Here is a 12135-nt window from a genome sequence, read left to right as displayed (position 1 = left end):
TCTGCTTCCCACTCCCAACAAGGAGGTGCAGTGTGGGTGGCACAGCCCTGAGCCTAAGAGATTATAAATGGATGGTGGTGGTCAGGAGCTTGTAGCTCCCACCCATCATCCTGGCTATTCAGGAGTCTGAGGGCTGATGGGCATGACTCAAAGCCAGCCCAAGCAGAAAAGTTCATGAGATTCTTATCTCTCATAAACCACCTCTCTCCCCCAAGCCTACACACAAAAAAGCCAGATGTGGTGGTGTAGCTCAAGTGGTAGATCCTCAGCCTTTAACAAAAGAAGCTCAGGGATAACACACAGGCTCTGAATCCAAGCCCTAGTGCTCACACAATCATAATAAAATAAATGAACAGTGGCCACCTTTTATCTGACTACCAAGAAAGATGGATTGAGCCTTCTAGCTGGCTGCTACTTCTAGCCAAAGGTAAGGGGCTTCCCTTGATCTTCTCCTAAACCTCTCCTTCTCTCCATTATCTGTCCAGGCTTCAGTTGCAGGACAGAATTTGGATCATCCTCCTGGATATGACCTTATGTACCCTTGCCCATCCACCTTCCTTGTGGTCAGGATTCTTTATGCACTCCCTGCTGGGAGGATGAGGCACCACAGAGATAAGGGTAGGTATCCCTGACACTTACATACACACACACACACACACACACACACACACACACACACAAATACCCCTAGCCAAGTCAGACTAGCCTTTACCAAAGACATTTTATCTCTTTGGATTAACTGACCTAAGAGAGGGTTTTGATCCCCAGTAACTGATTATTTTAACTTGGGCTTGCTAGTTGACTGGAGATAAACAGGAGCAAAAAAAAAAAGCATTTGGTGCCTTTTACCTGGGGCTCAGGCTCATTCCTGTCATACTGGAGGCTGAGATCTGAGGATCACTATTTGAACCCAGCCATAAGCTGAAAAGCCCGTGAGACTCTACTCTCCATGGAACCACCAAAAAGCCAGAAGTGGAGCTGTGGCTCAAGAGGTAGAGCACCAGCCTTGAGCAATAAAACTCAGAGAGTCGGCTCCCAGATCCTCAATTCAAGCCCACACAAAGAAATGGCCCTGTCTTATGACCACAGACTGCCTGGGCTTCGAGTGCCCTCTCATGGAGTGTGATAAAACACCTGTCCCTGGGTGGTGTATCAGGGCATTCAGAAATCCTGTAGTGGAACCCAGGCCTGCCCCTTTGTGCACACTCAACCCACACTGGCCAGAAGGCAGAGTGTGACAAAACTGGCAGCCTGCAGAGCGAAGAGGTGCCAGCTCTTCCAAGGTGATTGGAACGGGCTTCTTGGAGGCAGCACTTGAAAAGGGGATCCTGCTTAAGAAGGAGGATCTGACAGGAAACACAAAGAGCAAAGGTGCTGCAGATGATGGACAACATATCAGATCATGTTCATTTCCAGCCAGGGCTGCAGGTGAGAAAATCGGTACAGTTGTGTGAGTCTTGGTATAGATGTGCGAGACTGTCCCGATACAGTTCTCCAAGGGACCTTCATGACATGTGGATGGCTATGCCCTGAAGCTCTTAGTAGATCCATCCATGCTTTGTGTCTCCTTCTTTGACAGAGGGGAGCTGGACACTCTTCTGCCCTGGGCACCCCTGGACCCAGTTATCGGCAACCTTCCCAACGTCTTCCACCAGGACATGGAGCAGCTGTCCCCAGAAATCCGCAGGTACCTGTTGGGTGGTGCGGGGGGATACAAGGCAGGCCCCAGAACTCCTACTGGGTCTGATCTTCCATGGACGACCAGTCCATCCAGAAGAGGCAGATGGGAACTTAGAGAGGGCTAGTGATGTGAAGTGGGCCCTTTAAAGCCTATGGCCCTACCCAAATTCTCAGCCTCCCTTTGCTGTCCCTGAGGGAGGTAGAGGAGTGTCTACGTGGTAGCGTCTAGAGGAGGACTAATGGAAATTCTGAAGGACGAGACACCATAAGCTGTGTGCCAGTGACTGGCTCATGCCTGTCATCCCATGCCTATCATCCTGGCCACTCAAGAGGCTGAGATCCAGAGGATCTCATTTCCCAGCCCAGGCAGGAAAGTACCACGAGAGGCTCATCTCCAATCCAACTGGAAGTGGAGCTGTGGCTCAAGTGGTAGAGCCTTGGCCTTGAGGAATAATAGACATCAGAGACAGTACCCAAGCCCTGAGTTCAAGCTCCTCAACCCAAGAGAAAGAAAGAAAGAAGAAAGAACAAAAGAAAGAAAGAAAGCCACCCCTTCTTTGCTTGTGAGAGATGGTGAAGTAGTAGGGGTGCTGTGGTTGGGAAAACAGGTGCTGCCCTTATTGTACAGACATTTCTAAGAACTCCCCAGGTTTGCCCCAGTGAGAAGCCACAGCACAGTGGGCAGTGCCTTACCAAGAACTCCAGAGGTCATGGCCTGTGGCAGGCAGGAACTGGAAGAATGGTAGCATGTGTGGGATGGTAGAGGCTGAGATCTGAGGATTGCGGTTCAAAGCCAGCTTGGGCAGGAAAATCTGTGAGACTTTATCTCCAGTGAACTACCAGAAAGCCAGAAGTGGCATTGTGGCTCCAGTGGTAAAGCACTCACCTTTAGCTGAGGAGCTGAGGCACTGTGCACAACCCCAGAGTAAAACCCCATGACCGACAACCAAAAATAAGGTAGCTGAGATTTCTGCATAGTGGTATGTACATTTAGGAAATGCCAAGCTATGTTATAAGCCATTCCAGACTTGTGAGAGGGCCTGAGTTTTGTCTACAGTTGGTCTGAGGATAGTAGTGCCATCTTCTTGAGGGTGGGATGGTCAGGGTGCTCAGGGACTGCTGAGGCCTTGGGCTACCCGTGTGCGTGTGTGTGTGTGTGTGTGTGTGTGTGTGTGTGTGTGTGTGTGTATTTCCCTCATCTTCCTCTGTCCCCTTCCTGAGCTGCCTCTTTCTGACCTCGGATGGTGCCCCTCCTCCACACTGACCTTGCCATTTAGCCTCCTATCAGGGTCAACAATGATTCCTAAATTGCCAGAGGCCTGGATTCCAGCTTTTCTTTGGGGCCCAAGTCCGGCCTGTCCAAATCTTTGGGCGCCTCCTGGGGATTCAGGGTCAACCTCTGGGGGGCACTTAGTCATGTGATGTCCTGTCCTTTTCCTCAGCTGGGCCTCTGGCTCACGTCCCTCCCTGCATGCTGGCAGTGGAGTGGGGGAAGGAGGGTTTGTGGTGGGTCTCGCCAACTCGAGCTTGATAGCTGACTAAAGGATGCCCAAGCAAGGAGGATCCGGGGTTACATGGGATTTGAGGTCAAGGTGGCTTGGAAGTATCCGTCGGTGTCTAGGAAATGTCAATGTACCTTGTTGCAGCAAAGTCTATCTTCCCACCCCAGCTTGGCCTCTCATGTCCTTCTAGACAATTCTGGATGCCCAGAACGCAGATGCTCACACTTTAAATTCTAGGTCCAGGAAACTGGGGGGATTAGAGACTAGTATGGCCAATACATCAATGTTCTGGGACATTAGCCTTGACCTGGCTATGCCCCCCTTGTTGTACGTTCACTTCTTAATCCAGTGCTGGCCACTTGTGGCAGTGCTGTGAAAGCAGCAGGAATGGAAATGAGATCCAGGGTGACCAAAATCTGGATTTATGGCCTGATTTGGGGTGGAGTGGGGGCAAAGGGTGTCTTAAAAATTCTTAGAGCTGGAATTCAGGGCCTAGGCACAGTCTCTGAGCTTCCTTTGCTCAAAGCTGACACTCTACCACTTGAACCACAGCCCAACTTTCATCTTTTTTAGTAGTTTAGTGGAGAGAAGATTCTCATGGATTTTACTGCCTCAGATGGCTTCAAGCTGCCATCCTAAGAGCTCAGCTTCTGAAGTAGCTAGAATTGCTGGTATGAGTCATTGGGCCCTGCTAAGGATATGTGTGTGTGTGTGTGTGTGTGTGTGTGTGTGTGTGTGTGTGTGTGTGTGTGTGTGTATGTTTGCGTGTGTGCGTGTGTTTGTGTGAGGTTACCGGCTTGAACTTGGAGCCTAGGTGATATCCTTTAGCTGGTTTGTACAAGGTTGGTGCTCTACCACTTGAACTATAGTACACATCAGCTCCCTGCAGCCCCTGACTGTGTGGAGAACAAACAGCTCAAACCTGATCCTATTTCAGGGGAGGGTATGATTCCTGTGAAGCCTGGAGGAGTAGGGGTGGGGTAGGAGGGGTAACTGTACATGGGTGCTAGGCTGGGAGAGAGGCACTCTGTCTTTAGCCAAGAAGGACAGTGTGGCCAGGTGCTAATAGGTCATGTGCTCATATTCTTAGATCTCAGAAGGCTGAGATCTGAGGATTGCCATTCAGAGGCAGCCCAGCTAGAAAAGTGTGTGAGACTCTCCTCTCCCAATAACCACCCAAAAGCTGAAAGAAAAGCTGTGGCTCAAGTGGTAGAGTGCAAACCTTGAATAAAAAATACTGAGGGACAGAGCCCGGGCCCTGAGTTCAAGTCCTAATACCAAGATGCGCACACACACAGAAAGGTGGTAATGATGAGCTGAGCCAGTACTGGGGGCAGTCCTAAGGCATAGTATTAGTAAACTCTTAAGCCAGTTCAAATGGTTTCTCCTTCTTGGGCTGAGGGGTCTTAGCCATGGCAGTAAGTTTGATGGAACCTGCCCCTCCATCTGTGCATGGGGCCATAGGGACAAGGGAAAGGACACTACGGATGCTCCTTTGCAGTAGGCCAACGATGGCAGACATTCATCTGCCCCTGAGCACTGGTGAGGAAAGCAGGGCTTTGAGCCCTGGGACTCCTGGGATAGCAACTGCTACAAGCAGCAGCCAGCTGGCTGTGGATTTGTGAGCCCACAAGTTTTTCATGAGCCCAACTCAACACCCTCTCGGGGTGTGCCTGACAGATTTGCACTCTTGTGATTCCAGATGAGCAAGCGTTACCTGCCATGCCATCTTGCAGCTTCTGGCCCTCCTTGCCCCAAATAGTGGTCTGAGAAGTCGATTTACTGCTCAGATCCACACTGCACCCATGACAGATGCCACTGATGACCCAGCCGATGACCTCCGTTCCCCCAAGCTAGACACTTCTCTGATAATGTGGCCCACTCTGTAGGCAAAGGCCTCCAAATGGGCTGCTCTCAAGACTGTAGGACACCTAGACATTGGGAGAAACTCGGGGGCCCACTGGAAAGTACTCTGGCTAAGCCAAAAAGTGAGTTCCAAGTAGGCCAGGGGAGTTGGTCATGGGACTGGAACTCTGGGCCTGGGTGCTGTCCCCTCAGCTCTTCAGCTTATTGCTTGAGCTAGAGCATCACTTCCAGTTTTCTGGTGCTTCCTTGGAGATCAGAGTTTCCTGGACTTTCCTGCCTGGGCTGGTTTTGATCCATGCTCCTCAGATCTCAGCCTCCTGAAGAGCTAGGGGGACAGGCATGAGCCACCGACACCCAGCTCATCTGGCCATTCACCACAGTGGACAAGGAGCTCCTGAAAGCTTTTTTTAATGCAATTATTGGCATTGAACTCAGGGTTTGGTCTCCAGCCACTTAACTTTTTCCCTCAAGGTTGGCACTCTACCACTTGAGCCACAGCACCATTTCTGGCTTTTGGTAGTTCACTGGCAAGAAGATTTTCACTAACTTTCCTTACCTGAGCTGGCTTTGCTCCATGGTCTCTGATACCAGTCTCCTGAGTAGCTAGGATCTAAAGGGGTTGAGCCACTGATACCATTTTGTTAGAAGCTTTCTTTCCTTTCTTTTTTTTGGGGGGGTGTGGGGGTCCGTCCTGTCATGGGCCTGAACTCTGGGCCTGGGCACTGTCCCTCAGCTCTTCAGCTCAAGACTAGCGCTCTTACACTTGAGCCACAACGCCTCTACCAGTTTTATTCTTTTTGTTTATGTGGTGCTGAGGAATCGAACCCAGAGCCTCAGGCATGCAAGGCAAGTGCTTTACCACTGAGCTACCTTCCCAGCCCAGAAGCTTTTCTTAAGCAAGTGTTCGTCCCTGCATTTTCCCAGACTCCTCAATGCAAAGGAGGCATAAGGGTCAGGAGCTGTGAAAAATAGACTTCCAGCCACAGGAAATGGATGGGGTCCATGGTGAAAAGAAAAGCTAATCTTCCCCCTGGATCCCATTCTGGGACTCCACACTCTTTCATACCTGTGACTCAAGTACAAACCTTGACACAGCCTTGAATGTCCTGCCAGACTTGTCTGAAGCCACAGAACTTTCACTCCACACATACCACCTGCTCTACACCACACCTCAGGACCTTTGCCCATTCTGTACCTTCTGCTTGAGGCTCTCTGTCCTGTTCCAAGCCTTAGAACTCCTGTGGAATTTTGGCACTGGTTATATCACCTCCTGGAGCAAATCTTTCCTTCCTTTCTCTCTTTAGAGGTGGAACTTGTGCAGGCTTACTGGCAAATTCTCTTTCTTGCTTGTAATTGTGATCCTCAGATCTCAGCCTCCTGAATAGCTGAGATTACAGGGGTGAGCCACCAGCAGCTGCCCTCCACCTCTTACCTCTCACCTCGGCCCTCCTCAGTCCCAGAAGAATATGTCTCACCAGGCTCACTTTTTTTTTTTTTTGCCGGTCATTGGGCTTGAACTCAGGGTCTGAGCATGTTCCTTAGCTTCTTTTGCTCAAGGCTAGCCACAGTGCCACTTTTGGCTTTTTCTGTTTCTGTATTACTGAGGAATGGAACCCACAGCTTCATGCATGCTAGGTAACCACTCTACCGCTAATCCACATTCGCAGCCCAAGGCTGACTTGTAACAGGAGTTATGAGGGTGGGATTTATTGGCTTACCACTTTCAGCACAGAAATCGCTGACTATTTCATATCTTTGCCAAGATTTTGGTCCAGTTTGTGACTCTGCAATGAGGAATGATGAATTATTGAGAGCCACCTGGCCCTAGAGGTCTAGGCTTACATACTACATAGGGATAGATAATATGGATCCAGAACCTTCAACCACTCCTACAGCCTAGGAAATCTGAGGGCTTGTCCCAGCTTGCCCAAGTTGGGTGGGATGAGCATGGGCAACCTGCTGAATGACCATCATCCATACATCATCCATCCATACACAGAGACATGGAGTGATTGCCTCCTTTTACGGGGGTGGGGAAGTTCCGTGTTTGTACTATGAGCCTAGGCCCTGTCACTGAGCTCAAGGATAGCACTCTGAAACTTAAGCCATAATCACACGCATGTTTTTTTTTTTTTTTCCAGTAATCTGTTAGAAATAAGAGTGTCACTGATATTCTTGCCCTGGCTGAATTCAAAATGGCATTCTCTACATTCTCAGCTTCCTGAGGAGCTAGGATTAAAGGCAGGAGCCATTGACACCTGGTTCTTTTCTTCTTGTTGCTCTTTTTTTAATTGTGACAATCTGAAATCTTCATGGTGTCATTCCAATGGTTTGCATTCGAAGTAAACTACCCAGGCTTGAAGTTTGAATGCTAGGACTGACACCCACAAATGGAGGGAGATACTGACAAATTCATTCCTATTCATGTGAATGCTAATGGAATGCTATAAAAGTAATAGTTAAATTTGCAGTTGATTCATGATTCTATTTTAGAATGCCACACAAATATTATTGGATTTATATCTTCCATTTTAGCACCATGGTATTATTCCCCTAATGGATGGATATTAACTACTATTTAATGAATGCTTTTATAAGTATTCAACCATGATACTTCATTAAATGGTGGCATAATGTAATAACTAATAATTGGTAATTATATATATATAATTTAATATCCTCACATTCCCTCTCTCTCTCTTTATATATATATATGTATATATATATATATACATATATATATATAGACACATACACATATACACATATATCAATGTATATATTGGGCACTACTGTGGCTTGATCAAAGGTCCTCAGAATTTCCTGGCGGCTCAGTTTCCTGGAGGCTGGAGTGTTAAGACTGTGACCTCATTTATGGATTGGGTATTGTAGGCAGTGAGATGAAATCCCAGCATGGCCAAAAATTTATTCGTGGAGTAAGAAGACAATTTTGACACATTTTTTTCCTTCTCTGTGAAAGTCCTGGGTCTCAGTACGATGTATAATACATATGCAAATATAATCTAGGTGATATGATGTAATAAATAAAGTGTTATACGTGTAATAATGCTACATAACTAAGGGTAATAAACAGCATACGCAGTAAAGCCATGTATGTAAATAGCTCTCATATACGAATATTATTTTTTGCAGTGCTGAGGCTTGAATTCAGGCTCTGGGAACTGGTCTGAATTTCTTGTCTTCAAGGACGATGAGCTTCCCCTTCACCCACAATGTCACAGACTTAACCATGTCCCAAGTTCAAATCCCAGGCCTGCTAGAAAAATGGTGCAAATTCCAAGCCAGGGCTCTATTATTATTATTATTATTATTTCCAAGCAAGGGGCTTGAAATTAGGTCTTGGCACCTCTGCCACAATTAACCCTGGGATTCTAGGACCCAAGTTCAAATATCTGGGTGGAAAAAAAAAAAACAAGAAGGATAAAACTGAGAAGTTCAAGAAGGTGATATTACATTTTTTTCCCTTTGTATTGTGACCATCCTGGGTCTAAATGACAAGGCCCAGAAAGTGCACATGACCTTGCATTGCCAATGTTTGGCGGGCTATTAGGGAAGCCATAGCCAAAACCAGCAACTTGGGCCTAGAGGTCTAATCCTGTGACTTCCACTAATGAATGGTGGGAGGGTCTGAGAAACCCATTCTGTTGATATATCCATACAAATGGAATGTTATAAAAGTAACAATTAAATTAGTAGTGTATTGTTTTCATATTATAAAATTTTACACAATTATACTGCATTGAATAATTTTGAATTAATTCTTTATTATGTATTCAATCATGATAATTTAAAAAAGGAAGGAATAATTTATTTGCCAATACTTAGTAGTAATATGGTATATGCAATTTCATAATATAGACAATTCTCTTAGTTTATTCATATTCATATATCTATCTATCTACCAATCTACACATTTATCTGTTTATACACTTGTCACTCCTGGGGCTCAGTGGTAGAGTGCTCCCCTAGTACATACAAAGCCCTGGGTTCAATTCCTCACTACCACATGCACAGAAATATCCAGAATTTGTGCTGTTGCTCAAGCAGTGAGCACTACCTTTGAGCATAAAAGCTTAGGGACTGTGTCTAGACCCTTACACAAGACCCAAGAATGGCACCAAAAATAAAAAATAAAAGAATGTTCTGACCGCAACGATATAAGGATAAGACTGCAAATTTCTCATCACAGAGCAAGCTGGGAGTCTCATACTGACAGCTGTTATCTAACCTGACTTAGCCAGAGGTAAACTGGTGCAATCCAGCTCCATGGAATCAGATGCTGCTGGCCACTCACCCCTATCATCCAAGATAGTCCAGGGATGACATCTGACACTGGTGGGTTTAGAACCCAGCCCTGGCCGGAATTCTGCGTAACTCTGAGCTGTGGCTCAAAGTTTTAGAGCTCTAGCCTTGAGCTAAAGTTCTTAGGACAGTAGCCCCATACTTTTAGTGCAACCCCATGGCTAACTCTCCCCTAAAACAATCCCAGCCCTTTCAACCATTAGATGTGAACTTCGTGCAGTTTGTGACATTTTTCTGAAAAAAATGGTGATACTGATGAAAAAACCCTAATTCTAATGACAGCTTGTGGGATACAGCTATGTGATGAGTCCTTCATGAGGTGTTGTGTGCTGAGTCCTTCACGGGGTGCATTCTTCCATCTGGTCCTTGTAAAAGCTCCACAAGTAAGATGATTGTGCACATGAGAAAGTTGAGGCTCAGATATGTCCCCATGTCAGGGCGAAAATTATGTATGTACTGAAATCTAGTGACTTGTCTCCTGCTGACAATTGGTTTGGTTTAGTTTTCTTGGTCATAAATATTGAACTCAGGGCACTGACCTTTCCTTGTTGGGTTCATGGCTAGTGCCTTATTACGTGGAGTCAAGGACCTTAGGCATCTGTAGCTGAGGTCTCTCATCCTGCCTACTCAGGAAGCTGAGATCTGACAATCTGGGTTCAAACTATCCTGGACACAAAAGGTCCCATGAGACTATTATCTTCTACTCACCATTTAGCAATTCGAAATGGAAGTCAGGTGCCACAAACTCACGCCTGTCATCCTAGCTGCTCAGGAGGCAGAGAGCTGAGGATCAGGATACAAACCAGCCTGGGCAGGAAATTCCTTGAGATGGTTATCTACAGTGAACCACCAGAAAGCCTGAAGGGGTGCTGTAGCTCAAGTGGTAGAGTGCTAGACTTGAGCTGAAGTGCTTAGAGACAGCACCCAGGTCCAGACTTCAACTCCTCCAAGTTACTAGAAAAGAAAGCAAGAAACCTGAAATGGAGTGCCGAGAATGTGTCTTAGGGGTAGAGTGCTTTGCATATATGAAACCCTGGGTTTGAATCCTCAGTACCACATCCCTAGAAAAAAAGCCTGAAGTGTCTCTGTGACTCAAGAGGGAGAGTGCTATCTTCGTACAGGAGAAACTCAGGTATAGTGCTCAGGTCGTGATTTCAATCTCCATGACTGGTGTATGCGCACACGCGCGCGCGTGCACACACACACACTCACACACACACACACACACACACACACACACACACACACACACACACACAAGATACCAGAAGAGAAGCTCTGACTCCAAATGGTAAAGCAAAGTGCTTCTGCTCTGAGCTCATGATTAGCACCCTGGTCCTGTGTTCAACCGTAAAACCTAGCCACCCAGGGCCCAACTAGGAGAGGTCAAAGGTTTCAATACCTGATGAGCTTCACCAGCCCTAGATGACCAGAAATGTTGTGATATTACACATGTACTTAGATTTAGCAAGCTTCTGGAAACCTAGGGATGCACCATTGCCAATAATGAATCATTTCATTAGGTTCAGCTCCCTAGTTGTCTGCCAGAAGGACTCTTGATTTAATTGTAGCAATTTGTTTCAACACAGGGACATAGTCTAACAAAGACAGGATAAGTGCAGGGAACTTGGCCTGCCAAGGGAGGTGGCACAAATAAAGGCTTCCTGTCAAAACAGAGCACTGGGAGAGAAAAAACTTGAGTTACAAAGAGGCCTTTCTCTCCTGGACTTCAGAGCCCACCCACATTCATCCTCACTAATTGCCCCCTGATGAATTGTTTGTTTCACAGCTGTACAGGAGTGAGGCTTTTTGTCTGCCTGTTCCAACAATGAGGCAGACTTCCTCCAGCAGCCTGGGGTATGGAGAAACCCTTGGCTTCACTGGGAACAGTGAGGAGAGCCTCTGAACATACACTGTCTTGAAAGCACTCTCTGTGCTATGAAATCATTCTATTCAAAGCAAATTTCCTAGCTGGGTGCCTTTCTTCATAGAGACTTTGGATGTTCACCAATAGGAATACATGCATACATACACAGACACATGGAGTTACTGGCTCTATTTTTGTGTGGCAGATCCTGAGGCTTGAACTGTTAGCCTAGACATTTTCCTTGAATTGATTTTGCTCAAGGAAGCATTTTATTCTTAAACCATGATTACCCTAGGATAGGGTGCAGCTTTTACACCCACAGATGATCCAGGGATCCTAGGGCTGGAATTCAACTCCCAGCACTGGCAAAAAAACATCAAACCAACACAAATGGAGAAGGAAAAAACCAGGAAGTTTTACACAACCATTTTACCTTTGTTTCCTTTGCACTGTGACCATCTTGGGTCTCAGTGACTCAGCTTGAAAATTGAAAATTGAACGTGACCTTGCATGGCTGAAGGCTGGTGGGCTGTCAGTGAAGCCTGAGCCCAACCCACACATCTAGGCCCTGAGTTGGATCCTGGGACTGGCACCTACACACTGCTGAAGATCCTAGGATACTCATTCCTATGTATAGGAACACTAATAGAATGTTTAAAATGTACTAATTGAATTACTAATTAGCTAGTCATTCTAGTATAAGATTGTATGCAATAAATACAGGCCATTGATTAATTTAATACTTTATTAAGTCTCCTACTGTGATTAATTGATGGAGGCATAATTTTAGACCAAATAATTGGTAGTAATAGAACATATAAAAATAAGATATAGACATCACTCTTTATATAGAGTTATACACTAGAATCTACATAAATACCTATCTGTCTCTGTATA

Source organism: Dipodomys spectabilis, unplaced genomic scaffold (assembly GCF_019054845.1).
Source record: "Dipodomys spectabilis isolate Male_0828 unplaced genomic scaffold, ASM1905484v1 ptg000547l, whole genome shotgun sequence".
NCBI lineage: Eukaryota > Metazoa > Chordata > Mammalia > Rodentia > Heteromyidae > Dipodomys > Dipodomys spectabilis.
This window is presented reverse-complemented; position numbering follows the sequence as displayed.